This window comes from Symphalangus syndactylus, chromosome 6, assembly GCF_028878055.3.
Source record: "Symphalangus syndactylus isolate Jambi chromosome 6, NHGRI_mSymSyn1-v2.1_pri, whole genome shotgun sequence".
In the NCBI taxonomy this organism is placed as follows: domain Eukaryota; kingdom Metazoa; phylum Chordata; class Mammalia; order Primates; family Hylobatidae; genus Symphalangus; species Symphalangus syndactylus.
The window spans coordinates 113,266,612-113,281,094 of NC_072428.2; the positions used below are offsets into that span (position 1 = coordinate 113,266,612).

At 38.2% G+C, this 14,483-nt stretch overlaps 2 long non-coding RNA genes across 2 annotated transcripts in view; one reads left to right on the forward strand and one right to left on the reverse strand.

Moving 5' to 3' along the window:
- Positions 1-611: 611 nt before the first annotated feature.
- LOC134736958 (uncharacterized) lies at positions 612-9,418 on the reverse strand. Its single transcript, XR_010121461.1, has 2 exons — positions 9,175-9,418; positions 612-1,421 (listed from the first exon to the last, which is right to left on the reverse strand). It is a non-coding gene; the product is annotated as an uncharacterized lncRNA (long non-coding RNA).
- An 82-nt stretch (positions 9,419-9,500) lies between these two features.
- The window catches only part of LOC129484950 (uncharacterized), a 30,801-nt gene continuing 25,818 nt past the window's right edge, over positions 9,501-14,483 (forward strand). Inside the window, exons 1-2 of the long non-coding RNA XR_008658576.2 lie at positions 9,501-9,534; positions 14,042-14,148. This is a non-coding gene — a long non-coding RNA (uncharacterized lncRNA). The remainder of the gene's footprint in view (positions 9,535-14,041; positions 14,149-14,483) is intronic.

The following is a 14,483-nucleotide window of genomic DNA, read 5'->3' on the forward strand; positions in this document are numbered from 1 at the left end:
CTGGGTGACATCTACACAAAGATATTATGATTTTAAACTGGAAGAGATTGAGGGCTCTGGGACTTGGGAAGGGACAAGAGAGAGGGGTGATGTGAAAGAGGCAGAAATGCTCATAGTGTGCATGACCCCCCAAAATTTGTGAGGTTGGGAAATCTCTGTAAAATGGCAGAGGTGGCACCCTTAGGTGCAGTGACCCCTGACACCCAATTTAAAGCCACCTTTTCTTCATTAAAATTTCTGGAAAGATTTCTTTTGGGCCATCACCTATTACAGCCTAGTAAGAGCTTGGACCTGAGGGATGTTGAGAACCACTTTGGTGTGAAGTTGACCTGCAGCTGCACGGAGTAATATAGAGATAACCATATATGGTAGAGAAGCCCTCAGCAGGGTCTGAAGCAAGAAGGAGAAGTGATGTGCTTTGGGTGTGCGCAACCCTGCCCTCAAAATTGGGAACTTCAAAAAGTTCATGGAAAAGTAGAATTAAAAGATAAAAATTTAAAAATATAAATGTTGTTTGTCAACATAGCTCCATCAAGTTCAAGACACATTTGTAAGTAATGATACCGGACATTTAGTTCAACCCTAAATAACTGAGAATCCTGGGAACTTAATCATGTCAACACAATCATTTTTATGTTATTAACTGAAGAATAATGTGTGGTCTTACCAGATTTTTTAAGATTAAGAAACAAAAAGAGCCAAATCAGAAATTTAAGGTAAATGCCTAAGGATTTGCCATCAAAACTCCCACAAAATTCCCCTTATTTGGTGTTATAGTGGAGAAAGACTCTCTGGTGAAGCTTTCCAACTCATTTTTCTGCTAAACCTTTGGCTAATTTTATCAAAACACCCTCATAATAAGCAGATGCTATCGCTATTTTTTGGTGCAGAAATGCAACCAGCAAAAGGTCTTGAGCATCAAAATGACCTTTCCCCTTGATTATTTCCTTTTGTTTTGGCTGGACCACTTCCACCTCTTGATAGCTATTGCTATCATTGTGCTTCGTCTTCAGGATTGTACCGGTAAAGCCATGTTTCATCTGCTGTTACAATTCTTCAAAGAAATGCTTCAGGATCTTTAATTCTGCTTGTTTAAAACTTCCATGAAAAGCTCTGCTCCTATCTGTAGCAGACCTGGATGCAACAATTTCTGACAACCATTGAGTAGAAAGTTTGCTCCACTTTAATTTTTCAGTCAGAATTTATAAGCTGAACAAATTGAAATGTCTTTGGTGTTGGCTATTGTTTCTGCTGTTAATCATCAGTCCTCTTAAATTAGAGCAGAACTGAGATGAATTTTTTCCTTGCAAATCAATGTGGATGGTCAGTTGCTACAGGCTTCATCTTCAACATCATCTCATCCCCTTTCAAAACCAGTTATCCATGAGTAGGAGTACCTATTATATCAGATTAAATAGTCTCTAAAGCAACAGTAAAAAGACAAAGAAAGTCATTACATATTGATAAAAGGATCAATCAAAAAGATATAATTCTAAATATATATGCACCTAACTCTGGAGCTCCCAGATATGCAAAACAATAATATATAAAGATAGAAAATGTTGTCTAAAATTTAACCTTTGTTAAAAATCCAGAAACAAACCGATAATCCTCCATACATAAAACTTATTTTTACATGGTAATTTGTTTCTTCTTGTTAATTTTTATGTCACAATGAGTACCTTCTATTTCTGCTTTTATTTTATTTTTAGGTTGCATTTTCCCCCTGCGCCCCCACCCCCCTCATTATACCTTTGATGATGCAGAACATTTGGCTGGTATTTACATTGAGAAAAATAAGAGGTGGCTTCCAAATCAGTTTCACTGGTATTTCTTTTCTGTTCAATTGGCCTTTGTCTTTCTCTAGTACAGTAGAGACAAAACATTCAACAAGCTAAGTAATAGATTCTAAGCAATTGGAAACATTCTATAAATTTTGACTGGTTAAAATGGACATTGCATTCAAATGTTTTATAGACAAACTGAAATCTCCTGTATCAAACCATAAAATTCCATATTAAATTTGCAGTTGCACATTCACTCCGACATCAATCAATGTTACAACTTTTCAAATTTGTTTTTTTTTTTTTATAATTTAGGTTTTAGGGTACATGTGCACAATGTGCAGCTTTGTTACATATGTATCCATGTGCCATGTTGATTTCCTGTACCCATTAACTTGTCATTTAGCATTAGGTATATCTCCTAATGCTGTCCCTCCCCCCTCCCCCCACCCCACAACAGTCCCCGGAGTGTGATGTTCCCCTTCCTGTGTCCATGAGTTCTCATTGTTCAATTCCCACCTATGAGTGAGAACATGCGGTGTTTGGTTTTTTGTCCTTGCGATAGTTTACTGAGAATGATGTTTTCCAGTTTCATCCATGTCCCTACAAAGGACACGAACTCATCATTTTTTATGGCTGCATAGTATTCCATGGTGTATATGTGCCACATTTTCTTAATCCAGTCTATCGCTGTTGGACATTTGGGTTGGTTCCAACTCTTTGCTATTGTGAATAGTGCCGCAATAAACATACGTGTGCATGTGTCTTTATAGCAGCATGATTTATAGTCCTTTGGGTATATACCCAGTAATGGGATGGCTGGGTCAAATGGTATTTCTAGTTCTAGATCCCTGAGGAATCGCCACACTGACTTCCACAATGGTTGAACTAGTTTACAGTCCCACCAACAGTGTAAAAGTGTTCCTATTTCTCCACATCCTCTCCAGCACCTGTTGTTTCCTGATTTTTTAATGATGGCCATTCTAACTGGTGTGAGATGGTATCTCACAGTGGTTTTGATTTGCATTTCTCTGATGGCCAGTGATGATGAGCATTTCTTCATGTGTTTTTTGGCTGCATAAATGTCTTCTTTTGAGAAGTGTCTGTTCATGTCCTTTGCCCAATTTTTGATGGGGTTGTTTGTTTTTTTCTTGTAAATTTGTTTGAGTTCATTGTAGATTCTGGATATTAGCCCTTTATCAGATGAGTAGGTTGCAAAAATTTTCTCCCATTCTGTAGGTTGCCTCTTCACTCTGATGGTAGTTTCTTTTGCTGTGCAGAAGCTCTTTAGTTTAATTAGATCCCATTTGTCAATTTTGGCTTTTGTTGCCATTGCTTTTGGTGTTTTAGACATGAAGTCCTTGCCCACGCCTATGTCCTGAATGGTATTGCCTAGGTTTTCTTGTAGGATTTTAATGGTTTTAGGTCTAACATTTAAGTCTTTAATCCATCTTGAATTAATTTTTGTATAAGGTGTAAGGAAGGGATCCAGTTTCAGCTTTCTACATATGGCTAGCCAGTTTTCCCAGCACCATTTATTAAATAGGGAATCCTTTCCCCATTTCTTGTTTTTTTCAGGTTTGTCAAAGATCAGATAGTTGTAGATATGCGGCATCATTTCTGAGGGCTCTGTTCTGTTCCATTGATCTATGTCTCTGTTGTGGTACCAGTACCATGCTGTTTTGGTTCAAATTTGTTCTCTTTATTGATGACAATACATTCCTTGGTTTGAAGGGGATTTCTGAGTAATTGAATTTTCTAGTAAAAGATTTTAAATGATCAAGATTGAATTTCTCATTCCTAAGGATATTGTTCACTTGTTGATTGTCTTCTAGTATATTCTTATTGGGCAGCACAGAGCAATGCCCTATCCCTTAGGATAGCATGTTCTCAGGAACATGCTAGTGGAGTGATGCTATGCCCTCCCATCCATTAAATCCCCACCCTCAAGGCCAGTCTTTGATGTTTGTATTTTATATTAACTCAAAATGAATTTTCTGAACATCTGCTTATATACCAGGCATAGTACCAAACACTAAGAATACAGATGAAAAATGTAGATACTGTCTAATCCTCGAAGAGCTTCACAGCCTCATTAGCTTAAAAAATGGACAGTATTATTTAGAGCTGTCATTCTAGCTAAGTAATACTAGTATCTCCCCTCTAGAAATATATAGTCTCACTAGGTAGTGAGACATAGCAAGTTATGTAATGATGCAAGATTATAACAGTTTAAATGCCAAATGAGTTGCTGGGATATTAAATGCTAAAGGAATTCAGGAGAAAAACAAAGCACATAGTTCAACATTTAAGACACCAAGAAAATTTTCTGAAATTATCCATCCATTAAATTGAAGGATTATATCTGCCTGAAGTAAATTAGTTTGGTCATTTTTTTTTCCAGCAAGTGTCCTAGGATCATGGTGTTCCACATTATTGGAGTCATTACACCTGTGTGCATTAACTAGTGAAGGTATAAAAATACAATAACAAACCCTGTTTACCTACTTATATGGGAAGAAATATCAAAGGGCGTTTGAAACCATCTACATTATTTGCTGTGAACAACATACACCTTTTTTTAAAAGAAATGAGAGAGTTGTCATTTCTAATTTGCCAGGTAACATCTTAATTTATTGCAATCATTCCAAGCAGTTGAACTGATCCCTGCAGAGTTACCTGCTGAAAAGCAATATCCATGTTTCACGTCAAATTTAGATTCACAGGCCAGGCCCTGTGGCTCATGCCTATAATCCCAGCACTTTCAGAGGCCAAGGCAGGAGGATTGCTTGAGCCCAGGAGTTTGAGACCAGCCTAGGCAACATAGGGAGACCCTGTCTCTACAAAAATTAAGTTACCCAGGCGTGGTAGTGTGGGCCTGTGATCCCAGCTACCTGGAAGGCTTGAGCCTGAGAGGTTGAGGCTGCAGTGAGCCATGATGGTGCCACTGCACTCTAGCCTGAGCAACAGAATGAGACCCAGTCTCAAAAAAAAATATATATATATATATATATATGCTATATATATATGTTATATAAGAGGTAGCTTCCAAATCAGTTTCACTGGTATTTCTTTTCTGTTCAATTGGCCTTTGTCTTTCTCTAGTACAGTAGAGACAAAACATTCAACAAGCTGAGTAATAGATTCTAAGCAATTGGAAACATTCTATAAATTTTGACTGGTTAAAATGGACATTGCATTCAAATGTTTCATAGACAAACTGAAATCTCCTATATCAAACCATAAAATTCCATATTAAATATATATGCTATATATATAGCATATATATAGCATAAATATATATTATTACATATATTATTATTATATTATTATATAATTATAATTATATATTATATATAATATATAATTATAATTATATATTATATATAATTATAATTATAATTATATATTATATAATTATAATTATAATTATAATTATATATTATATAATTATAATTATAATTATAATTATATATTATATAATTATAATTATATAAAATTATATAAATTATATAAAAATATATTAATTATAATTATATAATTATATATTATATAATATAATTATAATAATTATATTATAATTATATTATTTTTATATAATATATAATTATATTTTATGCTATATATTATATATATAATATATTATTATATATAAAATATATATAGAGAGAGCATAAAAAATATAGCATATATATATATGCTACTGAGCCCTGGGCTAGGTTTTACTTGACAGAAAACAGATTTCTTTCATCCCCAAAATATGCTCAAGAAAACGCTGTTTTGAGAGCCCCCAGCTAAATTGGGGTTCCAGTACCAGAGCAGCTAGTGACCCTTCTTTAATGGGGAATGAAGGGGAGCTGGATGGGGATGTTTACTGTGTGTCTTTCACAGGATACTTCTCTTACCTGGCAGACGGCCTAATGTCTAGTTGTCCAACCCATGATCATGGGGGTTCATGATAAACTTGTTTACACTGGTAGACGCCCTTGTCTGACCAGTTACATGCCTTCCTGACCATCATTCTGGCACTGGGAGCCTGATCTTGTGCTCTCCCTGGTGTTCTGGGGAAAATCCTACCTGGGGCAACCCTGAGTTTTTCAGAGGGAAGGCACAGATTCAACACACAACCACAATAAGAATCATGTTTAAAGATCTTCTGTTTCTTTCAACTTCAGATCCTGGGCAGGGAGAGTCAGGAAGGCATCCCCATCCCCATCCCCATCCCCAGGTCACACGAGGCAGTAATGAAGAGTCGAGCTGAGAGAGAGAAAGAGAAAAAGAGAGAGAGGCAGAGAGAGAAAGCACAAGAGGCAACTAGCAGCATATATAAGGGAATAGGGTACAGGGTGTGGGTCACTTTAAGTTTCTGGGTAAATGTCTGAATGGTTTCTTTAAAGGGATCCCAGTCTGCTAGGCAGGAGAGATTCCTCTAAGTTCTCATCTCTGGCCACCAGCTTGAGCCATTTGTGTGTGATATAGAATTGGAAACTGTGTCAAGGTTGACTGAGCCCTGCTTGCAACAAAAGCAAGCATGCAGCAACAAAAGAGGCACTTGCCCCAGCAATACTTACGTTTGTGAGGCACATGGTTATTCAGGCAAAGTAACCCCCATTATGAGTGAGGGTTAGGCAATTTCACCCCAGCTCCACTTCACTACTGCACAGCGAGTGCAGAATTGTATCGCCCTCTCTGACTTTACTAGGATGGAATCACTGATGCCCTGGAGCTTGGTAGCCCACATCTGTATTGCTGGCCAAGTGGAGGTAGAGCTCCACCATCCTGGCCAACTCACTGTGGCTTAACACTAGCACTTCCTAATGTATAGTCAATACAGTCAATACAGTTCTGACTACTACCAAGCCTTCAGGTAACTGGAAAAGTACACCTGGCCAAGGAGCAACACACCCTTAAATAGTGGCCCACTGGGCCAGGTGCAGTGGCTCACGCCTGTAATCCAGCACTTTGGGAGGCTGAGGTGGGTGGATCATGAGGTCAGGAGTTCAAGACCAGTCTGACCAATATGGTGAAACCCCATCTCTACTAAAAATACAAAAATTAGGTGTGGTGGCAGGTGCCTATAATCCCAGCTACTCGGGAGGCTGAGGCAGGAGAATCACTTGAACCTGGGCAGCAGAGGTTGCAGTGAGCCGAGAGAGCCACTGCACTCCAGCCTGGGTGACAGAGTGAGACTCTGTCTCAAAAAAAAAAAAAAAAAAAAAAATACTGGCCCACTGTTTAGGGGACCCAGACCCAGGAAGGGCTGCTGGTTCCTCACAGGGAAACACCTTCCTTACACTGGGACCTGCTCTTCAATGGATGCAGGGAAGTCTGATAGCTCTAAGAACCATCCATAGCCACTGCAATTTCTGGAAAATCTCCAAGGCAATGCCCAACAACAGCAGTACACAGTTAGGCAAAGCAAAGCTATAGGCCACTAGCAAGCAGTGCTTTCTTCCCAAAAGGACAGAGCTGTTTGGGAGAGGGAATTTGTATTAGTCCGTTTTCACACTGCTATAAAGAACTGCCTGAGACTAGGTAATTTTTAAAGGAAAATTTCATTGACTCACAGTTCCACATGGCTGGGGAGGCATCAGGAAACTTACAATCATGGCAGAAGGCAAAGGGGAAGCAAGGCAACTTCTTTACAAGGCAACAGAAAGGAGAAGTGCTGAGCTAAAGGAGAAGAGCCCCTTATAAAACCATCAAATCTCATGAGAACTCACTCTCACTAGAACAGCCCGGGTCGGGGGGAACTGCCCCCATGATTCAATTGCCTCTACCTGGTCTCTTTCTTGATACCTGGGGATTATGGAGATTACAATTCAAGATGAGATCTGGGTGGGGAGACAAAGCCTAACCATATCACAATTAGTAAACCATGTGCAGCTAAAATGCATTGTGGAGGTGTATAACTTGTGCCAACTGTCCCATACTCATCACTATCTGTTTTGAGACTCTTCCAGTTAAATCGGGGTTCCAGTTACAGAGTGTAGCATTGCTATTGTAACAGGAAATAAGGAGAGGAGAGCTTGATGTGAGGGTTTACAGTGTGACTTTATGTGATACTTCTTTAACCTGGTAGATGACCTAATGCCCAGATGTCGAACCCATTATTAGGGTTCCCTCACATGGGAAACCTGTTTACACTGGCAGAGGCCCTTGTGGCTCTTGTCTGACCAGTTTATGCCTTCCTGACCATGGCTCTGTCACTGGGAGCCTGACCTTGTACTCTCCCCTGGTGTCCCAGGAAAAATTCACTCTGGGGCACTGATATAGTTTGGCTGTGTCCCGCTCTCCCCCCAGATCTCATTTTGAATCCCCACATGTTGTGGAAGGGACCCAGTGGGAGGTAATTGAATCATGGGGGCAGATCTTTCCTGTGCAGTTCTCGTGATAGTGAATAAGTCTCATGAGTTCTGATGGTTTTAAAAAGTGGAGTTTCCCTGCACAAGCTCTCTTCTCTTGTCTGCCACCATGTGAGACATGTCTTTCACCTTCCACCATGATTTTGAGACCTCCCCAGCCACGTGGAACTGTAACTCCATTAAACCTCCTTTTTTTGTAAATTGCCCAGTCTTGGATATGTCTTTATCAGTAGCGTGAAAAGAGACTAATACAGGCACCCCTAGTTTTTTAGATAAAAACTGCAAATTCAACACACCACTGTAACAGGGAACTAGTTCAAAATTTTTTTTTCAACTTACAGATGCTGGGCAGAGAGGGTACAATAAGTTAAGAGGGCAGTCCTTCTTTCCTTTGTCATGTGAGTCAAGAAAGAAGAATCAAGCACAGAGAGAGAGAGAGAGAGAGAGAGTGTGTGTGTGTGTGTATGTTTGTGTAGAGACAGAGAGACAGAGAGAGAACACACATGGCCACTAGCAGCACATTATATATAACAGAATAAGGTGTGGGTCACTTTAAATTTATGGGCAAATGCGTGAATGGTTCATTTAAAGAAGGCAGCTGGAAAGTGAGGAGACAGGTCTGCTAGGTGGGAGAGGTGAGCCTTAGTGATGAGTCTTAGCAGCTTTAATCCTCCTCTGCTTTTGTATTTCCAATCTTCTACCTGAGTTGTTTTTGCTCACACTTCTGACACCAAACATGTGGGGTTTTTCCTCACACCTCCTAATTTTCCAACTCTCCAGATACCAACTAAGTGCCTAAAATTTAATTAAATTCTGACATTAACTTCCTTGAGTTAGCTTAAACCTCACAAGCTAAGGGCCCAGTCTCAGAAGTCTGCCCTTACTTCAGATGCCAGTCACAATTCCCAGGTTGTTACCTGTACTTCTGACCAATTAGCTATAAATCTGATGGTTACCACAAACCCCACCTCAAGTTCAGTATTTCCTAGAATAACTCACAGAACTCAGGAAAGCATTTTACTTACTATTTATGGTTTATAACAAAGGATATAATTCGGGAACAGCCACATTCTGCACCTCTCCAGGTATATTCTCTTCTGAGCACCTTGATGTTTTCACCGATCTGGAAACTCTGAACTCTTTTGTTTGGGTTTTTTCCTTTTAGATAGGAGTTTTAACAGAGGTTTCATTACATAAACATGATTGATTATATCATTCTCCACTGGTGATTAACTGAATCTCCAGCCTCTCTCTCTGCTCCTGAGGTTGGGAAAGGGGCTGAAAGTTCCAACCCTCTAACACATGATTCGTTACTCTGGCAACTAGCCCCCATTCTGAAGCTAACTAGGGGCCCACTAAGAGTCACCTTATCAACATAAACTCAGGTACAATTGAAAGAGGCTTGTAATGAATAACAAAAGATGCTTCTATCACTCCTCTCACTCAGGAAATTCAGTGCATAGTAGGATCCCCATGTCAGGAACCAGGGACAAAGACCAAGTGTATATTTCTTATTGTATCACACTACCCTACACAAATTCTTTCTACTGGGGTTCCTATGCCTACTGCCTATTACTTGCCTTACTCCCTTTTCAGCAGACCTAAGGAAACCTAAAGGAACACCTATTGACAAGAAATACCAAAGGATTACATTGACTTGTGGATACTAAAATTCGAACTGCATTTCTTTAGACTCTTATGAGAACCAATACAGTTTTGGTCTATATTTCTCTCTGAAGAATGCAAAAAGATGAAAACTATTACTGAATCTTTCTATGACCTACAGATAGCTTATGACCTAGAAAAATTTTAATCAAATTTACCAAATCATAAGTTCAACATGGGAAGATGTTGATTTTTTTATTGTGATAAAATACACATAACAAAATTTACCATCTTAATCATTTAAGGGTACAATCTGGTGATATTAAGTACATTCATAATGTTGTGCAACCATTACCAGGTGTGGTGCAACCATTACCAGGCATATTGTGCAACCAGCCAGGTGTGGTGGTGGGCACCTGTAATCCTAGCTACTTGGGAGGCTGAGGCAGGAGAGCGCATCCATCTACAGAATTCTTTTCATCTTGCACAACTGAACCTGTATATCCATTAAACAAAAACTCCCCAGCCTCCCCTCGTTCTAGTACCTGTAAAGCACATTTCTACTTTCTGTCTTTATGTACCTTATAAAAGGGTATTTGTATGTTTGTGATTGGTTTTTTTTACTTAGCATACTGGCCTCAAGTTTCCTCTATGTAGTAGCACATGTCAGAATTTCCTTCCTTTTTAAGTCTGAGTAATATTCCATTATATATATGTATCACATTTTGCTTATCCATTCATCTACCAACAGACACATGGGTTCATTAAAAGACACTTTTATCTTTGTTCACTACCATATCCCTAACATTTAGACAAATTTCTGTCCGAATTAGGTGTTTGGTGATTGTTAAGTAAATGAATGGTTAACAGTTAAATGTGTGGTCTTGATTATACTTATGACAGTGTGATGTTCATTGAATAAGTTGTCAATGCGAGTGTGCTTTTGGGTAACCTGTGACTTCTCATCTCTTCTCTTCCCTGACTTTATATTTCTAGTTCTTTCTTTTACTGTCCTTTCACTATGCATTACATTGATTTCTCCCATCTTTTTCTATTCTTTGTTTCTCAGTGTTCTATTAATACAACACTATAACATTTATGTAGCAATGCTGGATAGAGGCAGGGGTGGTTGATTCAATAAATAATGCTTGGACACCTACATTATACTGACCTCTGTGCTAGCATTGGAACCATTATACCTAGTTAGTATTGTCTATTGAATCTTAGTTTAGAGCCTTAATTTTCAGTCAGGATTTTAAAATGCTGAGCATTACTCAAAAGAAATTCAGTGCTTATGAATTATTTACTAAACTGCTTGATTCAAGCAATATACAGTAATCTATTCTAAAGATTATACTCTCTGAAAGCAGTGATGAAGCTTAATTCCTTCATTTATCCAAATTAAAGTGCCTTTGGAAATCATTTACCACACATATATATATATCAAAATATGTCTTAAATAAACCAAGTTCACTCCCAGGTCAAATGAGGTTGGAGATGTTCAGAGTGGTTTGGTGGTAGAACAATTTGCAAGGTCTACAGTTAGTGATTGAGGTATACTATTCAATTTTTTAAATATTGCTTGTCAGCTAGAATCTAGTGTATTTTGTTTCAAGTATAACTTGATTTTATAAACACCTGAAGATAAGAATTTGGAATGTCAATATAGCTCTATTGGGCCTAGCTATTCAACCTTCTAACTCAATTTCTTGTTTTTCCTCTTATTTTTTATATCTTTCAACACTATAACTTACAAAAAAAAACCTATCTTGTCTTCCTTTACTGGACCTAGAATTATTATTTTATGTCATATCTCATTTCTTTAAAAAACAAAACCAAGATTCCTGTGCTCTTTATCTTTTTGAATGCCCAAAAAAGGTCTGTCTTCCTGAGCAAGGTCTATCTTCATCTAAGCACAGCCAACAGAAAATAATCTGCATTCCTTATACCAGCAATCATACCCTGGTGGATTTGAGATTGACTGTGGCAGATTTGATAGACTTACAGTTGCTTTTCTGAAAGCACATATTTCCTCATCAGCGTTTTAAAACAATAAAACTGCAGGGAATACAGAAGATCTCAAAGTATAGAACAGAACAGCTACAGTAGCAGATCGGATAGAAACAAAACCAGGCAGGCCAATGATGAATCAGTGAAGAGTCAGAAATCTTAAGGAGATGGAGGGAGATAGGGTAATAATAAGCAAACACAAGGTGGTTATTTGATAACTCCAATATCTGAAACTACTAATAAACTTTTCTAGCATCTTTGTAAAAATTATTTGTCATTTCTTCTTGTTTTCTATAGTCTAGTAAATTTGTAATTGAATTGATACGGGGTATGAAAAATTTTAGAGAAATTGTGCATTTGGTAGGCAGAGTAAAAGAAATTCACCTTAACCCAGTCTGAATTCGAAATTGAGCTAGTTTGAAGCTGAATTCTGTCTTTGTGTGGCCTGATTGATTTCTGTTTCATCTTTTCTATTAAGGAGTAACCCTTTAGGCATTCCAACGGAAATCCTAGATTGTTAACGAAGCCTCTCCTCCATAGTGATCTGAATTCCATTTTTTTTTTTTTTTGTCTCTCAAATCCATAAAACAGACAAACCTCTGATCAGATTTTTAGACTTTTAACCATCAGTTACAAATTGACAAAAAACTTAAGGGAAAAGCAGCATGGAATGTTGCATGTGTTCACTTTCATTCTTGTAATCTTGTCTTCAAGTCCTTGTTTCCTGGGAAGCTCTCTGAAGTCCTCAAACAGAGAATGTGTGTGTGTGTGTGTACTTTAATTCAGCTTTTCACTTTTGTAATTTTTCTTGGAGAATTGGTCTGCTACAAGTTAGTCTGCCATAGCTGAAAGCAGAAGTCATGACAGGCATCTAGAATTGACACAGCATCGGCCGGGTGCAGTGGCTCACACCTGTAATCCCAGCACTTTGGGAGGCTGAGGCAGGCGGATCACCTGAGGTTGGGAGTTTGAGACCAGCCTGACCAACATGGAGAAACCCTGTCTCTACTAAATTAGCCAGGCATGGTGGCAGGCACCTGTAATCCCAGCTACTCGGGAGGCTGAGGGAGGAAAATCACTTGAACCCAGGAGGCGGAGGTTGCAGTGAGCCGAGATAGCGCCATTGCACTCCACCCTGGGCAACAAGAGTGAAACTCCATCTCAAAAAAATTAAAAATTAAAAATTAAAAAATTGACACAGCATACCAAGGAAGAAGCCATGGAACAGGAAAGACGTTATAAGCTTTCATCTTTGTGTGTGTTTTCTTTACACCTGTGGGAGTTGCCTTTTTACTGGTTGACCTAACGTTTTCTTAGACTCTTCTTTATGGTGCCACCAACATTGTTCTTCCCTTTCAGGGCCAATCCTTCAAACATTGTGACTGCTTTTATACCTCTTTGGCTCTAATGAATTACTGTCCTTTTTTCAAATCTGCCACTCATCCTGCTGTGTGGCTTCTGGCATTCTCACTGAAGAAATCTGTAAAGAGATAAATATTGTTCCAGTGATTTTTGAGAGATAAGTTTATGTAAGTAGTAGTTCTTCCTCAGCTTGGAAAATATTAGCCCAGGGTGTCAAAAGGTGACTGTAATTTCCAAGCTTGGAAGAAATCCAACCCATGGAATTGGAAGATATCTTAAAGAACACACAGTCCAATCTTTCATGGAGAAGCCAACTTGCCCAAGGTTCCATGTCATTAGGTCCAAGGAACAGTAAGTGTCTGCTTCCTGCCCGTGCTCTTCAACAATACTCTTGCTGTAGATCAGTTACTTCATGGGAAGATTTCTGTTGACTGATAACTCTTGGAATCTGCATCCCATATCCTAAAGTTTCTCTTTGAGATACTAGTTTAGGATGTTAAAAGATAACTGCAAATTCTAAGTTTACATGTTAATGTATATATAAGGGTGTTGTTTTAAAGCAATTCTCCATGGAACAGATATTTATATGCAGAAAGTTTAGTAGGGGAGCATAAGAAGTAGGGCTAGGCAGAGGGAGGATTTAAACTAGATGAATTCACAACAAAGGTTCATACAATGATGTGGGTACTGTGAAGCAGGGATGGCCCCATCAGTGTTGTCCTGCTTTTAGGCAAGGGGGTTGGACATTTATGCCCCCATCTGGTTAGTTAACCAGTTACTAATTAGTTAAAAATGACTAATTAGTTAAAAAATTAGTTTAATTAATTTTCAACTAATTAGTAAAACTAGTTAAAAATGACTAATTAAAAATGAAAGCTAAATAAACTAAAATGTATATTTTTGTCTCTCTGCTAGATTGTCCTTAAAATAAACAGCAAATAGCAACAATCTGGAAGTGAAACAACCTATGGTTTTATTCATAAACATTTTTCAGTTGTTATCAAAGACAAAGCATTAAGGAGGTATGCAAATTTCACATTCATTCTGACTCTTAGAAAAGGATGAAGGTTACCAAAGTTCAGGTACTTGCTTTCTAAAGAGTACCTTTATTGTTCTCATGGTTCTTGTGCAAGTTTTATTGAGAGGCTTAGTAGAATGATGATCTTGAACTCAAAGGAACTAAAGAGTAGACATTATCCTTCAGTCATGCACTTCACCATGTTTGAAGCTGAATAAATGTTTATTTAATAAGAACAGTCACTGTACAGTCAAAAAGGAATGTTTGCACTTGCCTATGGCAATGATTGCAAGTATTCACTAATATGTTTAATGAAAGGAATTAATATTTTTTGATAGA